At 37.8% G+C, this 22729-nt stretch overlaps 1 long non-coding RNA gene across 4 annotated transcripts in view; it reads left to right on the top strand.

Moving 5' to 3' along the window:
• LOC129058746 (uncharacterized) overlaps nt 1–13230 on the top strand; it is a 38707-nt gene extending 25477 nt beyond the window's left edge. For 2 of the 4 annotated variants that reach the window (XR_008524087.2, XR_008524088.2), the window contains 3 exons: nt 6690–6732; nt 6949–7327; nt 12982–13180. This is a non-coding gene — a long non-coding RNA (uncharacterized LOC129058746). Of the gene's footprint in view, nt 1–4173; nt 4446–6689; nt 6733–6948; nt 7328–12981 lie in introns of those variants that run through there. The other 2 variants (XR_008524086.2, XR_008524085.2) reach the window with 2 other exon arrangements.
• The last annotated feature ends 9499 nt before the right edge of the window (nt 13231–22729 follow it).

The following is a 22729-nucleotide window of genomic DNA, read 5'->3' as shown; positions in this document are numbered from 1 at the left end:
ACCAGATGAGTGCTAGACTCTACATGGCACCAATTTGAAAAGGAGAACGATTAATATGGAATGAGCTGCAAAATCTTTTTGAAGGAAAATGGAAGCTTGAAAGATAGATTGAATCTGGCTGGGTGGGAGGTAAGGAAGCACTATGGTTTTTCATCTTTTTCTCCTTCTACCACCTGATAGGACACACTCCAATTAACAGTAGTGCCTTACTATGGGGTGAGGGTTTTGAGTTGGGGGAAGAAGTTGTGAGTAGACTAAAAATGCTCTTCACTTTCTGAAGAGCTTCCATTGCAGCTGTGCGTTATTGGAGATTCACCACTTTGAAGATTTTAATCATGGTAGAGGGAAAAGAATATGCTGTCTAGCTTTTCTCCTTAACTTCCACAAGTTACCATGAGTGCAGGTAATTTCACTTCCATGATTAACCAAATTGTCAATTTTAAGAGACTGCGAGGCTTGCAGGCTTTCAAAATGGGCATATTTTCACTGGGACTGATGAGCATGTCCAGTATCCCTGGCTTGGGTCCCTTTTAAACTCTGTTTTTGACCAAAAGTTGTATACTTTCTAAAAAAGAATCAAGTCTACCATAGCTCAAATTCTCCAGTTACTCAAATAATTCCTTGTAAACAGGAATGTGCTGAGGCATTTTAGCTATATGCTCCCTCTCTTGAACTCTTGCCTCTCTTCTTGTGATTCATTTATATTTTCAGACCCCAAGCAATGACTTAGTTAATTTCCATGTCTTACTAATTTCCAAATTTGGATTTCTTGTTGTGCCAAATGGTCTGTTTATTAATCCCAGAGATCCGGACTGAGAAAAATGGTTATATTTGAAATAGATTTTATTTAATTAGAGAATGGTGGCATTTGGAGCCATTCTGGGGGAGGGACCATAGTCCTAGTGAGTTTCACAATCTTCTTCCCATTCCTTCAGATTTCTGTTTAGGTTGCTGGGTAGAATAAATTTTCAATAAAAAAGAGAGAAGTGTTTTTAAGAGTCCAAAGAGAGAGCCCTACAAACACTTTCCCACTTTTCGATATGAATTATTTCCTTTTGATTTTTTCAAAGCAAGCAGAGACCAGGCCAAGCTTATTTAGAGGTCAGTCTGAAAATAGGTGAATCTGGATCTCTCTAACAACAACAAAAAAGGCCTTTTCTGGGGCACTCAAGCACATCGTTCACGGCAGACTGTGTGTGTTATTGTTCAGTGTGGATACAAACATATATGATAGGTCACGTGTGCAAAGACCAAATTATGTTTATGTAGTGAAATAACTTATCTCTTACTGTGGAAATAGAAATCCCTGGAAGCAAAAATTCTTGGGAACAGAAATTGTGGTTTATACATGACCTGATCTGGGATGTGGGGCTTTTATTTTTTTCTGTTTATTGTGTGTGTGTGGGTGTATGTTTTGTTTTGTTTTAGTAAACCACAAAGGGTTTTACTGTAATACTGAGAATAGGCTGTGTATGTGCATTTATTTGTGTGAATGTGGATATAAAAAAGCCTCATTTAGACTTTTTCTCACTTCTTTGGTAAAGGCCTGGTTGAAACAAATTCCTATAGTTTTCTTGGTGAGGACAGAAAACACAACTTCAAGCAAACGTTAGGGAGGAACTGCTTGAGCTCTCTAACAGCACACGCTTACAACTCACTTTAGAATGAAGTGTAGTGTGCAAACACCTAATTTTTACAAAACTGCTTGTATTCGGAGTTACTAATTACAAACCCTCATGCTCTCCCTTCTTTTTCTGTTCAAATCTGCAAGGTTATTTAATTGAAGTCCTATTTTGTGGGTGCAGATGCATGATGTGTTTGAATCATCAAACAGATTTAGTGTGTTTTGATTGTTGTGTGTGCCTCATTGCTATTCCCAGAATGTCGAGCGGAGCTTATGCTTCTCGGGAAGACTTGAAGCATGAAACAGTAAAAGAGTCCTTTCTTCTCCTCCCACCCCCTCGCCTCCCATTTTCGTTGAAACTTTGCCAATATCAGATCGCACTCTGTCTGTTGCTGCATTAAAATGAAGTCATTCCCTCCCAATTGCCCCCTTCCCTGCTGCCCTTCCCTTTGCTCTCCAGCCCCACAATTTTCTTCCTAAGTGGGGAAACTTGCTTGCTTGCTATGGATGAACATCTTTAGTTTTATATTTTTTCCGCCTTTCTCTCCTTTCCATTTCCCTCTCCATTTCTCCCTGCTTCTTTGCGGTGGTTTTTGGATTGGGGGTTGTGAATGGGAAAGAGAAGGGGCCTGTTTTCCTTTCGAGGTGAAAACAGCCTTGGAACCGGCAGGTGCACGGCCCTGAAGCAGCTGCTTGTAACTTGCAAGCTGAAGCGTCTTGCTTCCCCCTCCAAGCCAAGAGCACTTCATATAATCCTCTCATGCAATTCACACTGTAATTGCAGAAACCCCAACTGCTAGGGCTCATATTATTATTATTATTACAATTATTATTGTTGTTGTTTTTCACTGATAACAACATCTTCTGCAAACAGGAAACTGTCATGTTAATTAGTTTTTGTGTAAGATGAGTTGCTTCTCTGGAAGCAAGATTTTTTTTTTCTTTTTTTCTTTTTTTTTTTTTTTTGCTCTGAGCCCTGTCCCCTGGCCCCCTCCAGCTCTAACCCCCTTGAAGGCCACTCAGGGAGTAGCACATGCGGAACTTTTATGTGGTTCTATAGGGCCTTTTATTACCCTGTGGGCCTCATCCTCTTCTTAAGAAAGAGGCCGGTGGTTAGGTGCTGGCAAGGAAAATTATTTTCTTGAACACCAGCTTGTTTTCTCAAGGTTCTTCTTATTCCTTTGGTAATTATGAGACTAAAAGGTCTTTTTTCTTTTTTTTGTTTTATCCATGAGTGCTTTAGACTATGGAACAATCATTTCATGGTTTTGAGGAAGAAAGGGAGAGGCATAAAAATATGGGGAGATTCTATTTTTTCATGACATTAAAAATGCTTAGACAATTAGTAACAAATACTTTTATTGCTGATTTTAAAAAATCTGATATTTTGAGAGTCAGAAAATATTGAAACTATTACTGCCACCTGTGCTAATTTGTAATTTTCATCTACAACTTTGGCCTTTTTCATTATTTATCAAAATCCAGCTATTTATAACCACTGTCATGATTTTTATCACAGCTACATGCTACAAATACCTAAACTGTTGTTTAAATAGTATTTTCTTTATATGGACTTTCCTTTTAAATGTAATCTACTTGCAAAAGAAATTAATTGCTACAAAAATATCACTTCTATAAATGGTACACAAATGCAATTTACCATAAAGACAAAGTAACTACAAAAATTAAATAAATGCAAGCAATTGCTGTTACATTATTTCGTGTTACAGGTGTTGTAAAGTGTAGGAAAGGTGTTCAAGATGAGCACTGAGACTCTGTTCTTACTATGATCAGAAGGACTGAAAGAGAACTGAAAAGAGAACGACTCTCTCACTTTGTGGACTAGTGGCATTTAATGCCATGCCAGTGTACCACTGCGTACTGCTCTCCTCCTGGGGCTTGTCCCCACGCAGTGCAGGTCCTGCGCTTTGGGAAACCTAGTCCACTGTTTTGTTTGTGGCTCAGGTGGCCCAAAGTCCACCATGAATATTTGGCTCTAGAATGGCCATTTATTTTTTAAAGTTGGCTCATGATGTATATGAGCTATGTATTTCTAGTAAGAGACAGACAAAAACAATTGCTCATACAGGAGAATTGGGATCTAGTCGTAGATTAGTCAAATATCGAGCATACCAAAGTTCTAAAAGAATATCAAGGGGAAACCGAGGAGGAACAAGTTCTAGGATACAAATGGCAATAATAGGAACTAAAACTGGGAGTCAAAATGGGATCAAAAGTCTGGAGAAAGTGAAATATAGTCAGAAATGGATTGAGATGGATATTCCAGAAAAAAAAGCATTTGTGATCAGAGCTGAGGTATCTGAGATTTTCATGTAGTAGCAGGTGATGTGCGAGATAGAATGGCTGGGTAAAACACTGGGTAAAATCAGAGTAGAGAAAGAAGAGCAATTCTTAGCTAATTATTGTGAGTCATAAAACACAATGTCTGAGAACTCCTCAGCTCACCTCCATACACCCACACCCGCACGCACTATAGAGGTAAAAGGGTTGATAAACCTCACAGTTTTTCTTAATCATAAATAAAACATTTTCTAAATATTTATGTCCCCAAACCTTCCACAAGCCCATTGTGACTTCACTATGTAAATCTATCCAGTCATTCTTAATTGTTATATGGCCTTTATCTCCCCATGATACTCCTCCCACCATGTTATTCAGCCTTCAGATGGAAGAGACAGCCTTTGAAGATGCATAAATAAGCTAGAAAATGTTTCTTCAGTAGAAATTTCGGTAGAAACTTGGTAAAATGATCTCTTGACAACATCCATGATTTTATTCTCCAGGACAATATGGCAGGATGGTGAGTGCTGATGTGTTTCTTTAGGCCTGTATCTGTTCTGTGGTTGGCTGGTTAATGGCAGTTTCTAAAGTTGATGAAGCTTATTATTATTATTATTATTTTGAGATGGAGTCTTGCTCTGTCATTCAGGCTGGAGTGCAGTGGCGTGATCTCAGCTCACTGCAACTCCACCTCCTGGGTTCAAGTGATTCTCCTGCCTCAGCCTTCCGAGTAGCTGGGATTACAGGCATGCGCCACCATGCCTGGCTAATTTGTGTATTTTTTAGTAGAGACAGGGTTTCGCCATGTTGGACAGGCTGGTCTTGAACTCCTGACCTCAGGTGATCCACCTGCCTCGGCCTCCCAAAGTGCTGGGATTATAGGCATGAGCCACCATGCCCGGCCTGATGAAGCTTATTAAAGATAACTTTTATGATCAATGTGTCTGTTTTATATTGGTAAGTGAAGATGATCCTAGCATTGTTCTAAGTACTCTGACAGATAGAAAAGAAACCTACTTAGGCCAGGCATGGTGGCTCACGCCTGTAATCCCAGCACTTTGGGAGGCCGAGGTGGGTGGATTGCCTGAGGTCAGGAGTTCGAGACCAGCCTGACCAACATGGTGAAACCCCGACTCTACTAAATACAAAAAATTAGCCGGGTGTGGTGGCACATGCCTGTAATCCCAGCTACTCGGGAGGCTGAGGCAGGAGAATCGCTTCAACCCGAGAGGCGGAGTTTGCAATGAGCTGAGATTGAGCCATTGCACTCCAGCCTGGCAACAAGAGCAAAACTCTGTCTCAAAAAACAAACAAACAAAAGAAACCTACTTAACAAATATTTAACTGAGGACTTACTATGTGAAAGGCTCTGTGTTGGGGGTACAAGCACGTAGTCTATTGCAATGATATTTGATAAAAACTCTGATAAGGGTAAGGACTGGAACTTCATAGAACACATGAGCAGGCCCCTAACCAAATCTTCTAAAGTCAGGACAGGCTTCCACATAGGCTGAGAACTTAAGGCCAAACAGGAATCAGTGAGGGGGAGTCTAAAGGGAGAAGTTCAGGGAAGGAGAGGATCCCTGAAGGCCTGGAGGTGAAGGTGTCTGTGGGGAGTTTCGAGAACTTTAAGTAGCTCACCATGGCTGCAGGTTGGGAGGTGGGTGGAGAGCAGAGGCAGAAACTGAAGCTGAAGAAGGACGGGACTTGAAGGCCATGTGAATTAGTTTAGATCTGATGCTGAGTGAAACAGAGAGCTAATGAAGGAGTTAAGAGAGCCGTACTGAAATCTGGGAAGAAAGGCTGCCCTGGAGAGGAGCGAGAGGAGGTGGAAATGTAGGTGATTGCACAGAGGGGAGGGTGAAGCATGATGAGGAATCTGACCAATTGAGCCTGAGGGTGCTTATAGGGTGGGTCACACTAGGCCAGCTAGGACAGGCAGTAACCTCGCAATGATCTCCAGGGACCAATGGCAAAAGTGCAGGTCATCACTATCCTAGCAGAGAGGACTGTCCTATAGGCTGAGCACCATGATAATGGCTTGGGGGTGAGATCATGTAGGGGAGTGGGGTAGGAAGTATGGAAGCCCTTTGGTTTTTGATCAAAGAGAGTATTTTTTGAAGATTTTTGATCAAAGATAATATTTTTTGGACAACATTTGGCTAAATGAGCTGAGTTACTTTCCTATTATAAATGTCCAGTATGCTTCATGAACCTGTTTTACTTTGGCAATGAGCCTGTAATGTTAAGGGGAGCATCAGTTCTCACCATCTGGTAATGGTATTAATGAAAGATAACATTAATGAGGTACCTAATTTGGAGCAAGCACTGTGCTGAGCACTTGACATGTATTATCTCATTTTTGCTTCCCCAAACTCAATGAGGTCTTGTTATTATTATCTGTATTTTACAGATGAGAGTACTGAGGCTTAGAGAAGGTAAATAACACCATAACTAAATGATAGAGGTAGGATTTCAACCCAGGGTTGATTCCAGAGCCTGAGCTACAAACCAAACTGCCATAGTTAAGGATGTATTGGACACTGAGTCTAAGGATTAACTATGTACTAATCAGACATTTTAAAAATGAACAAACACAAACAATTAAAAGTCTTTTGGTTTCTTTCTGCATCTTCCTCTTGGAATTTTGCTGCAGGAAAAAGGTTTGATTAATAAGGGTTACGACTACTTGTTTGAAATTAAACTTGGGTTTGCTGAACATGCAAAAGCAAAAGGAAATACAAGTAGGATTTTTTTTTTCCAGGTTTTGATACTTTAACTTTTGGAGGATTAAATTTGTCAAAACAGTAAGTAGGCTTTTATTTTTACATTTCACATATGGAGGCCATGCACGTTCACAATCCTTAAACTGGAAAAGATTCACAGAGTTAATCTACCCTAATCATTTAGTAGCCGTTCCCCTTACTGAAAAACAAAATGTGTCACCAGAATTATTACAACATCCAAATAGTGAAAAGCGTTTACAGATCAAACGCCTAATCTAACTCCTTTATTTTACACAGGAGGAAGCTGAGGACCAAAGTAGCTACAGGACTGACCCGCCCAAAGCTACACAGTGAGTCTGCAGCCCGGCTTCGGACCAGAGTTTCTTCTGACAAGTGGCAAGCTCATTGATGGCCACACCCGCTCATCCTGGATAACAGTATTCCCCAGTGGAATTAACACGATGCATCTTCCTGGAGTATCATTTTTACTTTAAGACTTAAAAGCAAGCAACAAATTAAATAGTCATTTAAATCATATTTATATTAAGCCTAACATGGCCATATTGTAGAGTAAACCATAAGGATTTAATAAACAAAACAGGAAACTTCAAAGAAATGCTTTTTCTTGGAAAGAAGGCAGGAGAGCAAGAAAAGGGACTGCCTCAGCCTTTATCACGTGCGTCTTGTGGTTTAAATGTATTCTCTCTCCTTTAGAGATTTTCCAGAGGGCAAGTTTTTTTTGTTTTTGTTTTTGTTTTTTTTGAGACACTCTGGGATCTCTTAGAAGTGTGACGGACAATAGTGAACTATCAATTAATAACATTGTTCATGATTATGCTGTTAAATGACTTTGAGAGATGTCAGAAACATGCCTTGCAGTTTCCATTAATGTATAATTTAAAATTGTCTAAATACATGTTAACAGATCCTTTAATACAATAGATTTTAACTTTTTATCTTAGAAATTTATTTTTTGAGGTAATTTTAATAGATAATGTACTTGATTAGAAGTGTGTCACATGAATGAATGCATTTTGCATTCATTCAAGGTTATCTTTAAAATGATGTGAGTAATCTGTTTCATGCCCGCAAGTACTATGAATGCTAACACTTCATTCTTAACTCATCTAGTTGTCATTAGGTACAGCAGCTGATACAATCTTCCATTAGACAGTCTCAGAACTGTGGGTGGTCTTGGAAACTATACCATATGAACTATAATACACAATAGAGTGAGTTGGGGATTTTTTTTAGCTTTAATTCTGAATCATGAAGCTCCTATTGGTTGAAATTGAGCAAAATAATAAAAAGGATCTTACTCTAGCATCAACGTATACTGATGTGTTAGAGCAGAGTTCCTTATATACTCTTTGTTACTTAAAGAATTTAAATTTGCCACAGTTATTTATATTTTTTTCAATTTAAATTGTTTATTTACCTAGCTAAAGGACCTGAAATAACAGTGCTAGCAAACAGGGGGCACAGTTGACTGTTCACATTTTTAAAAAGCTACATGATCATAAAACAAGATATTGAAGAGAAAACAATAATGCATTTTAACTACACTTTTGATTGAACCAGCACTGAGTACATTTCACTGGGACATTTTGGAAGTAAACCATGCAATTCACATCAATACCAAATTGGCTGTGCTCACTGTGGTGTTTATTATAAAGGGAGTTAACTCATAATGTTTGGAAACTGATGTCACTTTAAAGGTCTGAAACTTCAGTGTTATACATTTTTTAAAATTTCTTTATAAAAATACCTTTAAGTGCCTTAGATGTAATAAACAGTAAGTAGCTATTGATTTAATTTCCACCAGAAACATACTGCATTGGAAGTCAGAATAGAAGTAAAATGCAAAGCAAATTATCAATTTGATATTTACTAGGTGGGTACGGAAGCAAGTGATATGTATGGTTTTGGCAACTCAAGAAAGATATATCTGCCCACAGAACTCTACACAAGTAATCATTTGCTAATCTCAAGAGAAATATTCTTTAAAAAACAAATCCTTTTGTGTATGCTTATAAAGATTAAAAAATCTTTCAAAACATCATTGAAATGACAAGCAAACTATCTTTCATTTCTGTAAATGAGCTACAAATGTATGCTTTTACAATTCGAAAAATATTTACATGAGAAATCTGCAACCACAAAGAAGTTTAGACCGAAACAGCGCACTTTTTTTTTTTTTTCCTGGCATAGATGATCCCTTAGTCTTTTTCACCATAGTCTGGTGTCCTTGTAAAGAAACCACACACAAGTTATTCTCTGCCCAGAAGCATTTTAGCTTCCAACTTTAATTTTTTTGTTCAACAGGCAGATAGTTTAAAAAGTTTTCTCTTCCATCTTATTTTGTTTCTTAAAATCCTTCAGATCTTAAAAGGATAGAATTACAGTGCTGTTCATTTTGTACCTTCCATCCTACCTGCTAAGTTGGTTTTGTTTTTTAGTAACCTAGGCCTAATTATTAAAAATTCAGTTGCTCTCCTTCCTTTCCCTCTCTCTCTCTCTCTCTGTCCCTCTCTTCTTCCTTTCTTCCTTCCTCCTTCTCCAAGTCCCTCTTGTCCTCCCCACTCCCCCCTTGTCCCCTTTAGAAGCCCCTGGGATGACACTGTTCATTGATGCATCTCCCTCATTAGCATTGCTGCAGCTTGGCTCAGTGGTTTCAGAGGCAATCCGTCATGAGAAAACTGAAGAATGTGCCCCATTTGCATGATTCTGTGCCAGAATGCAACTTTTTCTCAGCTGTTCTTTGTGTAATTTCCCCTTGAGCGTTCAACTTTCCCATGAAGTCCTAGAAATCATATTACAGATTTCCAACCCAATTGAAATGCTCTACAGATTAGTTTTACATACTTGCTTCCTTCCCCCCAAAACTTCATAGTTCTTCATAAACAGAGCAAATTAGTACATAAAAAACAGGTTTGGCCTTTTATTGTTTGAAGTGTAGGGCACATTAAATGAACAATTTTGCTTTGAAAATGCAGGGGTACATATTATATGTGCAAATATATATTTATTACACATGTCCAAATGAGGTCACAACACTACTAAATACTTGGGCAATTTCTGCTTTCTAGTCACTTAGTGCCACTTGCAAACCACATTTTGTAACCCACCACGGAACTCAGAGCAAAACATAGCAAAAAGATGGATGAAATGCTCACTGTTTCTTTAATAAAGAGAGCTTCCCATGTAAGTCAAGATCTGTTTTGCAGTTCTTGGTGAACCCATTTTAATAAAAGAATGAATTCATAGCTAACTAGCTGCTAATTAAATAAGTATTCTCACAGCATTTTTTCTGGATAGAAAATGACAACTAAAACAACTGTGAGATATGCAACCTGTTACCAAGATTTCCATTTTCCAGAAATTAAGATAAATGTAATATGGTATATACACAAAAACACTACATTCCAGAAGAGAAAACATTCCATTAAAGAATGTTTATCACATTACATTTGAATTAGCAAGAAGAACCCAACTTATTTACACACACACACACACACAAACACACACACACTCCGTAGCCCTTTTTAACGACGTTATTCTTCTCAGTATTATTATATACAAATCGATAGAGTCTTTTTATTCCCTTTTGACTTTTGGGTGCAGTTAGTAGTAAGAATAAACCATTTCTTCTTATTATTCTCATTCTAAACACCGTAGAATAAATTATTTAAAAAATTACTTTTTGACCATTGGTTGGAAAGTAACCATAAAATAGTGAAGATATTCTAAAAGTGTTTTAGTTATAACTATTTAAAATTTTAAATGACTTCATAATCTTTGGGAAGGAGAAGATGAATTTAGAATGAGAAGGCTGAAAAGACCAAACTTAAAACCTACTGAGTATCAAACAGAATTAAAATAACTTAAAGATAATTCCCTGTACTAACAGAAAAAAAATAAAGCCCTTAAAATACAAAAATTTGGTCGTTGAAGAGCCGCTCACACGGTGATTAGAATTAGGTTGCAGAAGATTTCATTAATTATAGGTGACTGATTTTCCCTGGGCAGACAGCTCAGGTCTCCCGGCCCCCTCCGTCCACCCCCTCCCCAGCTCATCTCAAACTGTTGTCTAACCTTTCCCTTAATCCATCTCATCTTGAGCTGATGGGAACTGCTTTCATTCTACCTCTTGTGGAGGTAATGAAACAATCTTCTTATTCACTTGGTTCCTCTGAGCCGGTGACATGCAACAACAACAAAAAAAAGCGAGCGCCCTGATTAATGGCTGCTAATTAGCAATGTTAATGACCAGGTGTCCGAGAGTACGGCCAGCTCCTCTCAGCATGGAGTGATCGCTCAATGAGGGCCCTGCAAATCCATTCCCAGTGACCCTTCCCCTCAGCTGCCAGTAATGAAGCCCGCTTGCTCGTTACTCCCGGGAGAGGCGCAGGAGGAGACCTGGGCCTGGGACCCAAACCCTTGCCTGGGGTCTAGTGGGTCTTCCATTAATTAAGGTTAGCATTTCTGGCCCCCCAAAAGCTCAAAGGTAGAGGAGTGAGGAACAGGGAGATATACTCAAACCCTCTTTTGTCCAGAGGAGATTCTTTTTCTAAATGGAGCCAGTAATTAATTTTAACCATTTACATGTACATCTGTAATTTTGACTATGTGCTAGCTATACATATCATCTTCTCAATCAGATTCTTTTATTATCCTGAGATGATTCACATGGGTGAAGCAAATCTCATATTAGCTTTCAAATACAACTTTTTATCTGTGAGGTTTACATGCTCTTTTTACCATTCAGCACAGATTACCTAATGACAGCAGAAACTCAGTGCGCCTAGAGGCATGCTTAAAAAAATAATAGTAATCTTTGAAAATATTTTTTCTAGTTAGAAGGTAGATTAAGTATGTAAGTGCCCTTATCTCTCATGTTGGAGTAAGGGAATTATAATAACTTTTAAAACAAAACAACAAAACAAAAACAAGCTTTTCACAGAGCTTTATAGAGAATCAGCTCTATAAAGACCTGAAGAATTATTTTACTAATTAGAGTTGGTTCCTTTTTGGAATGCTGACCAGAAAATTGAAAAGTGACAGAACTGAAGTCTTTGTAGATAACTAATCATTAATTGTATTTGCCAATTTCTGACAGGCTGATTCTGTCTGAGTTTACACAATTATTTACTTTCCCCTCACTGGAGAATGGCCTTGTACTTCCTCCAAGCAAAGGGAGTGGGGATTCAGTTTGGAAGAAACAAACTAAAATGGAAGAAAGTATGCTATACCATTGTTTTTGTTTTAGCACACTCTTTCTTTTTAATGTATATGTCTCAGGTTGGGATAACACCTTGGTGGATTTAGAAATACTGTATATATACACGAGATATACATATATATATATAGATATATATACACACACACACACATATATATCTTACTTGCTGAAAGGTCGTATGTTTGATATCATTGTGATAAGCTTCTGTTAATGACATTTTTGATACATGTGTAATTCATTTTGGTAGAATAAGTGTTATTGTAAAAATTACCAACTATTCATAGGTGATGAAATACCACCCATAACTGCACTTAATAGCAGGGTTTGAAAAATTGTGGTTACTACTTTGCTCTGGGCTAATAGGTCCAAGTAAAATTTGACAAGAAAAACTTCAGAGCTTTACTTCCAAGTTTGGACAGATCAAGCAATATCACCTCCTAGACCACAGAGGAGGAAGAGGCTGCCTAGATAGGCATCTGGCTCCTCTTTCATTGGAGCCCATCTTCTGTTGCACTAATATTTGATGTAGATTTCTGGGGAGAGGGATACAATTTTTCTCCCCATCATTAAATAATTTAGTACATTTTCTTCGTAGGAAATTTAGAAAACATTGAAAAGCATATGCATACATGTTCACATGTATTCACACATGCACACACAGCACCCACAATCCTAAACAGAACTATATCCATTGCCAACATGTTGTCATATATTCTAGCTATCTTTTTTTCTTGCATAGATACGCTTTTGCTTTTAACCGAAATTTTATCATACTGCAGATAATATTTTATAAATTGCTTTATAAAGTTAACAATCTGACCATAACTTGTCGTGAAATATTCTTCTACAATAGCATATTATGGCAGCCTCTACTAAGAGCCATGAGTCTCCATTGACCATGGATGGTTAATGACGATTTCTAGAGTGACTACAGAGCCACATTATTGTGATGGCCCCGTGCTAAAGGGAAGGGCACAGGCTCCATCCTGGCCAGTTCCTCCCTACCCAGTGAACTTTGAGAGTTTGTAGAGGATCGAGTCATATCCCTCCATTAGCTTAGATCCTGCTTCTTTCTCTTCTTTCTGCAGTCTACAGACCAGTGCCAAGGAGCCAAAAAGAAGAAATGAGAATAACCAAGGTATGCTGTGTCCAATTAATGAACTATTAGCAAACAAAAGACCAAACAATGTCACTGTAAGCTTCATGACAGCAGGGAGTTTGTATATCTTTTCACCTGTGTATCGGCAGTACCTAGCACCATACCTGGCACGTTGTAGATAATATATATTTGTGGAACAAATGAATGAATGAACAATTAAAAGATACATTTGACTGTTTTCTAGTTTGCATTTTCTTGAGTGGCAGAGAGAGTAATGGACTTTTAGTTAGTGCCCTTGGAATGCCCACAGGGACGTATCTCCAGAAGGAACTCATTCTCTTGCATGTTGCATTGGAAGTAATACACATGAGCAGATACATGGTTTTATGCTTCTGGCCAGAATGCATGAAAACCCTGAGATCTATCTGTCTTCTGCTCCTGTGTGGCTAGTTCTGCCTGCTCCTCAATTTGGTCAAAAGAGAAAAACAAAAACAAAAACAAACAAACAAAAAAACATTTTGAGTCCCAAGGTCCTTAATTTGAACTTGCAATTAACGTGCATTATAAATTAAATCTGGCAATTTAAAGAATTAAATATTTTACTTATCTCTTTTTTCCTTTTTTATAGGTTTATGAAACCTATATAAAAACCTATGAAACCTACACAGTCTGTGGATGGAATGTGTACTACTCTAGGAAATGAATAAATACGTTATCAATAGCAGGGCAATCAGTTGCACTTAACATGACTCAAAGTTAGGAAGTGTGGGATTAAAAAAATGTAGGGTTCGTTGGATTTTTTTCTTTCTTTTTTAAATTTAAAAAGTACAAGTTACCCTGGAAAAAATGGCCAAGAAATAATAGAAAATAACCACTTTGCTTCAAAAGATGTTTTGCAGCAATTAGCCAAAGAAGAAGCCGTATCCTCTGCAAGACAACCTCCTCTATTGTGTGCAGTAGGGATGGCTGTTCCTTGACCCCTCTCACTCACCTACCTCTGGCGCTTTGTTCAGGGGGCAGAGGCAGAGCGAGACCCTTTGGGTAAATTTAGCCTGTTGGAATAGCAAATGGAGAATGCTGTAATGCATTCACCCTTTCCTCTATCCATCATCAATCGTCGTATTAATCAATCAATTGAAAAGCCTGTTTAAGCATCTCTCTACAACCTATTATCCACATTGAGTCAAAGAAACATGGCTTCTATGCTTTGCAGCTTGTAGTTTAAGAGAAAACAACAATGGAGGTAGGCACGGAGGATAAATAGACAACAGGTAAAACACTGAACAAGTATGTGAAATGAAAAGAATGATAATATTAACATTGTCAATCAATTAACAGGTAGTTATGGTGTGGTAATTACATGCTCAGCACTGGGTTTGGGTGTTCTCCAAGTTAAATAGCTAAAAATCAGGAAGAATTTTTTTTTTTTTATTAATTACAGTTTTAAGTTGAGAAACTAAAGAAGTTTACTTTCCATTCTTCATAAAGCTTTGTGGAGGCAACAGGATGGGAATGAAAGGAGGTTGTGTGTTCCCACTTTGGTACTTGTCGAAAAGAATAAAATAGCTATGATGGGAGAGTGAACAAGTGATGGTTGAGACACTTGGATAACTTTAAAATCACAAAAGTGCAGAGTTGGAATGGGCCTGAAAAATCATTTTTTCAACCTTCCCACTGTATGGTTAATTCCATCTAAAAATTGAGGCAAATTCAGAGGTTTGTTTTGTGGAGAATAAGATGTTGGTCAAGTAGGCATGAGAGGAGTCTGTCAAGGGACACAGAAGGAGACACAGGAAGTGAGGCCTTCCTTGGATGTTATCCTGACCCAGAAGAGGCCTCCAAAGCTGCTCAAAAGGGTCTTGTTCCTTATTTGTAGTCCATTTAAGAAGGCCCTAGAGGAGAATAGGGTTGATATAATCAAAATGCATAGTGAGATGATCTCTTCAGTAACAATAAGAGGCTGGAGTTCAGTGAAGAAATTGTATTAATCCAGGCAAATGGTGCCCAAAGCCTGTATTTTGGATGTTTCACTCCTCTAATTTATGCATCAGGAAAAAACAAAATCCTTATTACCTGCTTAGGACTACTAAATTCCAAATCTTAATCAAAGTTCGCTGACATTGATATCCCAGCTTAATATATAATTAACCCATTTTTGAAATCTGGATAAAAGGTAAAGTGAATACTTTTGGACAGACTGGGCTAGCTGTGGAAACTAAACCGAATGATCATAATATCATTTCAAAATACCTAAGGAGTGAAGAAATCAAATCTTTGTTGACTATCAACCCATAGTAGTTATTGTGCTAAGTGCTCCAACATTGCCTAATTAATCCTTATAATCCTCAAAATAAAGTAGTATTATCCACATATTACAGACTCGGAGGCTTAAAAAGTCAAGTAACTGGACCCAAATCCCAAATAAAGTCACTGAGTGATAAGGAGTGGGTCTTATGACAACAAGCCACTGCTTTGCCACAGCACCACGCTGTCTCACATAATTTGGACATTTTTTTTTCTTTTAGGGATAGATTGTCTCAGAGTTGGATGAAATCAATATTTCTCACCCATGCAGTCCCCCAACACCCAATTCACTGGGCATACAGGTTATAATGGTTGGGTGGATATGTGGTTCTTCCTATTTTTGGTACAATCATGACATATCATTTGGATATAGTTGTGGATATCCAGAAAGTCTTTATGCTCAGGATCTGGTAAGAAGCCAAGTTGGCTAAAATTTTTAAAGAATCAGAAAGAAGTAAAAGTTTTTCCCACCAGAGAGGATAAAACTCCAGAAAAGGACTGAGGCTGCTGATAAAGTATCTTAGACCCCCATCCTGCCCTTCTGAAATCAAGTTCCAATTTTAGGAGTGCTAATGTGTCAATCTGTACTCCTAAAGTTTTTCACCGCAGACCTGGGATTATGATTTACTGCTCACATTTGTCCTGAGGTTGTGTCTCCCAGACCCCTATGACCACGTCCTTGAAGACGTTGGAAAAGACTGCCCTTCTCTTTCCACGATACATGAACATTTCTTCTAACCACCTTTAAAAAACGTAATTGCGAGGGGTTTTCAGTGTAGAGGATCTCCTGGAAGCCCCCAACTATTTGAGATCGGTTCCATATAATGAAGACACTGATGCCAGATCACGAGGTGATTGGAACAGAGGCTCTCAATGATTGCTTTTTGACTAGCAAGCAACAAGAGGCTGCTGGATCGTAGCGCACCATCTGGGGGAGCTTGTACATATGAGCTGTCCATAACCATGGCTGCTGGGGACCCCACATGCAGCTCTAGGAGTGTGAGAGCGTCCTGAGGATTCTTAGTTTCTTGCTGTTTGAGAGACGCTCAGACATTTTCAGGGGTCTCTGACAAAAAGCAACATCACATTTTCCACTCAAGACTGAAAGTTACAGTGGAGCAAGAGAAAACCTTGAGGGGGTAGTGCTTTTAATTTTGAAATCTAAAAAGAGCTAAAAGGTTCTTTCTGCTGTGTGTCAGGCCATTCCAAGAGCCATTCTGCCCAAATAATACCAATTTAACAGAGGGTAGGGAGATGGGAAAACTAATAGAAATTGCACTAAACTAGGATATTTATAATGATTGCATTTTTCCTAGGTGAGAGGTATTATTCTTTCTATTTTACGTATTAAGAAACTGAGGCTCTGGAAAATGAGAAGTCACAGAGTTGGTAAGGGGTAGAGCCACATATTCAAGTCTTGGTGTGACTGCGAAATCCTCCATAACAGTGCTGTTCAATATGATAATTATTAGCCATTATAGCGCTTTTTATTAAAATTAAAATTAAATTTAATAAAATATTCAATTCCTTAGTCAAATTAAAATTAAATTTAATAAAATATTCAATTCCTTAGTCAAACTTCAGGTGCTCATTAACCGCATGTGGCTGGTGACTAGTATTGAACAATGCAGATATAGAATATTTCCTCCATCAAAGAAAGTTCTGTTGGACAGTGCCTCTCTATAACCATGCTAAGAACTTTCTTTGGCAGAAGTATTTGTGGAAAATAACAGTAGTGGAACTCTTCTGCTATGTTAGTGAAGAATGGTGGAGGTAAAGGGAAAGATTGATGTACTCGGAAAATCTTTAACAAAGCAGTTTAGTTGTAGACACATAGTATTAACTAAGCCAATGGCAACGATAATAGTAATATCTAATTGTTCACTGCTTCTTATGTGGTAGGTACTATTCTAAACTTTATGCATATGAACTTATTTAATCCTCACAGCAATCCTACAAAGTGGATGCCATAAGATCTCCATTTCATAGATGAGGAAACTGAGGCACAGTGAAGTCAAGCAACTTCCTAAGGTTATCCAGATAAAGGAAAGTAAAGCAGGATTGCAGCCCAGATAGTCTGGCTTCAGATACTGGATGCATAACCATTATGTCACACAAGAATGTTTTATAGGCATACATAGGAGAAAGTTTTGAGAGTAAGCTGCTGGTTAGAAATGGAGGTATAAAAAGCAATGCATTGTTTTTTAAAAACAGAATAACCTGAAAACCAAGCAATACTTCCTCTTGCATGCTGTCTGTGTGCATGTGTGCACAGTATGTTAAGTACACATTACATATAATTTTATACATATAAAATACATATTTTAAGTACATATATACACATACATACAAAATTTGTGTTTGTGTGTGTGTGTATGCATAGCAGTTTATGAGACCAAGTCAGATACAGTGTTATTAATGGGAAGTAAATAAGATAAAAGGAGTGGATATTATAATTGGAAAGCAACAACTATGACATAGTTAATTATTGGTAAAATTTATTTTCTCTGCCTGCTTCAACCATAGGTAAAGGAGAAAAATATTGGTTAAGATGAAACCCAAATGAACTAATCTCATTGTTTTTGTAAATTTTCCAGTTTGCAAAGTAGGTTTAAAAGTTTGGCAAATGTTTCAGGAAAATTTTGGAAGGACTTCAGGTTTGACTTGAACGACCAGAATTTAAATTCCTGTTATCTGTGTGTAAGGTGTGCACTTGGAAGTTAAGAATTCTTTTGTATCTACTTATCTAATGCATTCCCAAATGATGTTCATTTGTCCATCCATCTCAGTTTTATCCTCACCGTTATCCTTACAAAGGATGATAATTTTTCACAACAAGTACCATGTGCGTGTTGGGGCCATTGCCCTTTCAAGTGTTAAGAGTGGTTCTAGGCTGGGTGTGGCGGCTCACACCTGTAACCCCAGAACTTTGGGAGGCCGAGGCAGGTGGATCATTTGAGGTCAGACGTTTGAGACCAGCCTGGCCAATATGGTGAAACCCCATTTCTACTAAAAATGCAAACAAAAAAAAAATTAGCCAGGAGTGGTGGCACACACCTGTAATCCCAGCTACTGGGGAGGTTGAGGCATAAGAATCGCTTGAACCTTGGAGGTGGAGATTGCAGTGAGCAGAGATTGCACCACTGCTGTCAGCCTGGGTGACAGAGCAAGACTCTGGCTCACTAAAAAAAAAAAAAAAAAAAAAAAAGAGTGTGGTTTTGTTGATATCATACTTGTCGGGTGGGTTAGTCCTGTGGATATAGCTTTTATTTTAAGTAAATACAGAAGTACTTAGAAAGTTGTAGCACTTATGCTTGTAATTTTTCAATTAGGAACAATAATATGTAAAACTAAATTAAATTTTCATCATTAACAAAGTCCTTTAGTTCTCAAATGGAAACAATTCAAAACTCAGTTTATTTTGTAACATTTTTGCTGATGAGTAGTTTTTTTTTTTTAAGTATGGGAAACAAGGCTTTTGTTTTTTAAATAGAAATACAACTAGTATTTTAAGTTCTGTTTAGTATAACTTTCTAAATTAAGATATTACCCGTGAAAACAAAAATCTCATTACCTTTCTGGTGATATCTAAGCGTCACCTTAACAAATCGGTGTGTGATATCAGACTACGTTACTATGACCATATATGAAAAATTCTCTTAGCTTTGTAATGGTTATAATCTCACCTGTCTTCCCTATCACTATGCCCATTTTAAATACTTATTTTAAACCAAATGAAAAATTTTTATTATAGAGTGTTACAGAATGGAGAATTTTTAAAAGAATTATTCATAAAATTATCCATTTTTTTCTCAAGAAGATAAAGTGCACTGACTATTACATACAGGAATTGGTGACTTGAATTTTATCTTTTTGAGCTGTAATTTCAATGTAGGAAACAACTTTAGACATCATCTCGCCCTTCCCTCTTAGAAGCTTTAGTAGACCGACCCCAACACTGCACACAGCGAAGACTTGAGCCTGGATTTTCTCTCTACGAGTCATTAACCAACCAAAGCTCACCATTTTTTGTTCACTTTTTGATCAAATCTTGGATGCATCAAATCTTGATTTAATAAACATTTAAACCACTTGAGAAATAGATTGCTGTTTTGCTTTGCTTAGCTGCTGCAATCAAATATGCACTAAGTCTCCTGTGCACATGATCCATGCAGCACTGTGCTGAGTCTATGAAACCACAGAACTAGAAGGGACCTTTGAGATTATCTAGTTCAAATGCCTTGGCTTTCAGATGGAGAAAATGAGAAGTGAATGGGTGTCACAGGGCCACACAACTAGCCAGCATCAGATCTGTGCCCCTATTCCAGATGGCCTGACCTCGAGTCTGGTCCTCCTATTACTATGCTATTTCCAGTGCAGTGTACAGTTCCGAGGGTATAGTCAGGTGTTCAAACAAGGATCCAAACATTGCTGAGGCCTATTGACTTTTGTTCCTGTTGCCTTATGGGTGGTTGGGACATTGACAAAGCATAAATATTTGCCAAAGAATCATGAATAAGCTCAGCTGGGAATCAACTTTGATATGCAAATGACAGAGGTGGTTATAAACATGAAAAAGTTTTTTTTTTTTAATTAAAAAAAAAAGTGGTAAAGCACATGGGGTCAGGCAAGCCATTTAAGAAAATGGCCTTCTCCATGGCATCTCATTGCTTTGGGAATATTGCAGTGGAATGGGAGCTTTGATAATCTCTGTGAAGAATAATGGCAAGGGGAAAGAAGGCTGCTTGTCGACAGTAACCTACAGACAAATGAAAACCTGGGCTGTGTCCTGAGAGTTTTAGGTAATCCAGGCTCGTAATTTGATTTGAGAAGAGCTACTCCAGGCTACTGTGTAATTATAGAAGCATTCACTCGGCTGGCTCCTGTTCGCCTCATCACGTTCTACTTCATTGCCCTTTATACTAAAGCCCCTGTTGATGAGAGGGCGGAAACAGTAAGTACAAATAAAGCAATTAGCAGGTGGGGAATGCTACCACTGTTTAAGGATAACATATAATCTTTATTGGTACTTATTAAGTAGAAGTCTAGAGCTTAGAGACAAAGGGAAATATCACAAGCCACAAAAATGAAAAGGAGTGTGGGAACAAAAAGAGAATGGGGAAAAATTATACCAACGTTATCTACTTCATATTTCACAAATCTTATCCCAGAGGCTGGTTTAAAAAATACTATTAAACCTCCAGTTTATTTATATTATAGTGAGTTACGTTCTCAACTAAAATTCACCTTCTAGTTTTCTCCCTTCTTCGGACCTACTCTTTTATGATGTGAATTAACTTGAAAAACATTTTAAACAGTTAACTGTGTTCCATTGAGTTTTGAATCTGGGTTGTAGTTAAATCCGCCAGCAGGGGGAGTTAGGATAATTAACAAAACTTGGCAGGTCCTGACATTTAGAACGTAGATTCATAGGCACTGTTGGCAGCGCTGAAAATGCCCACTGTAGATAAGGAATATAATGGGCAAAAGGAGGAAAGCAAGAGGATTTCAAGAACACTTGAAATCCCAGCACAGGATATTGAAGATGGACAAGAAAATAGGGCACAGGCTTTCTACCTCCATTTGCAGAGTAATCCGCGCACTCTGATTCTTGGTTTACTTATCTGAAAGCAGGGATAATATAACTCTGTTCATCCAGAATGCTATAATTCTCATATATTGGTAGATAGCATTGCTCTTCATGTTCTAGCCTTATTTCTTCTTTCTGAGCACCAAGGTAGAGTATAAATAATTGCTGTGCTTCTCAGAGCAGCCATAAGAAGATGTCGCTTGCATCTGATTTGGGCCTAGTGCCTTTGTCCTTGCATGCCTTATTAATTAAAGCTCTGCTGTCAACTTCAGCTACCTAAACAGGATATAGTCTCCAATTTGAATAGATTTCCAAGCAGTCAATTTGAAAGAAAGGTATGGGAGTTTGCAGAAAAATCAATATGTTTTTCCTTTGCCTTAGTAGCAGGAGGGTATTTTGGGCAGAGACGTGTACAGATACTTAGAAAGATAAAGTTTTATACTGGCAGTAGAAATTAATATTGCAAAATTAAATCTTTATTTTCATCTTAAAAAAACTTAGCTTCTTTTATGGAAAACTTCTGATTCTCTCTTCAGGTTTTACCCATTCCTTCTCTTTTTCATCCTTCATCACCTAGCAGCCACTTGAGGCAGACCCAGAGTGTCAAAAGTAAAATCTCTTGGACAATAATACTGAGAAAAATGTTTATTTCACCCTTTGACCGAAATCACAGCACCTTCATAGGACATTATCTCAGCCAGATCAAATGTCTAAAGATGATCGTGACCAAGCCTTCCCAAGTATCATTCCAGGGAGGTGACTTATGTGGGCAAAGCAGGGAAGAACAGCTTCCAGAAGTATGCAAAATGCTTAGCACTTAGTGTTAACATCTTTGGTACCTTTTGATAGTGCTAGTAAATATATAAATGTGCACATCACGAATTTTCTTTTGGAAAGTGTACATTGTGTATTTAAAACAGATTTTATTTGAGGATCACCAATATGCTCATGAATTTTTATGATCCCAGTCCTACATGTCCAAAAACATTGAAATTCTCAAATGGCAAATACTAAGCCATAATTTCATAAATATACAGAATTTTCATTTGTAGTCTCTCTCATTTCCATCATCTTTCTCTTCATAATTGCCACTATCCACTGAATTTGTTTTAGTGCTTCATAGTTTTAAAGGTGTTTCATAGTCATGAACTTACTTAATTCTTAACAATCTGTGAATTTGACAGGTAATACAATATGATTTTGCAAATAAAGAAACAGACACAGAGAAGCTCTGTGACCTACTCGGGGATGGCTCTGTTTGGGATAGTATTTAAGTGTCTAGGTCAGTTTGAATTGGGTCTCCATCTATTATCAAATGCAAGAAACTGGAAATAGTCTCAGTAACTATTCAGCTCTTGAATATTATTAGTACTGAGTAAAAAAACAGAACAAAATATTCACACATCCTCTTGTGCCTGGGAATCTTGGTATTTTAGAAATGTGGCAAGTGGTAGAACAGGATACAGAGAGTATGATTCACCTTTCTACCCCTCCCTTTCTCACCTCTGCATCTTTCCTTTTGTGTCAGATTAAAAAATAAAGTAATGGGCAAACCTAGATGGTCGTGGTTGAGCAGAAAGACTTGTGATTGTAACTGCTTAAACCTGTGAACAAGACTTCAAAAATAATCCCTATAGATACCTCTCTTCTCTAAGATCTCACCCCACTCTGGGGCACAAGAACTTGGTTGTACTTTTGGAAAAGCTGTCAAGAATTTTTCTGCTTTGGCAAACCCAGAGGTGCACCATTTCTGCCGTAGAGTTCATCTCCTCCAATGTAGACTCCTAGTAAACTATTTTTCATTACATATTGATATGTAGTTCACCTTTGATCATTGCAATCT

The sequence above is a fragment of the Pongo abelii genome, chromosome 2 (assembly GCF_028885655.2).
Source record: "Pongo abelii isolate AG06213 chromosome 2, NHGRI_mPonAbe1-v2.0_pri, whole genome shotgun sequence".
Taxonomy (NCBI): domain Eukaryota; kingdom Metazoa; phylum Chordata; class Mammalia; order Primates; family Hominidae; genus Pongo; species Pongo abelii.
This window is presented reverse-complemented; position numbering and strand designations above follow the sequence as displayed.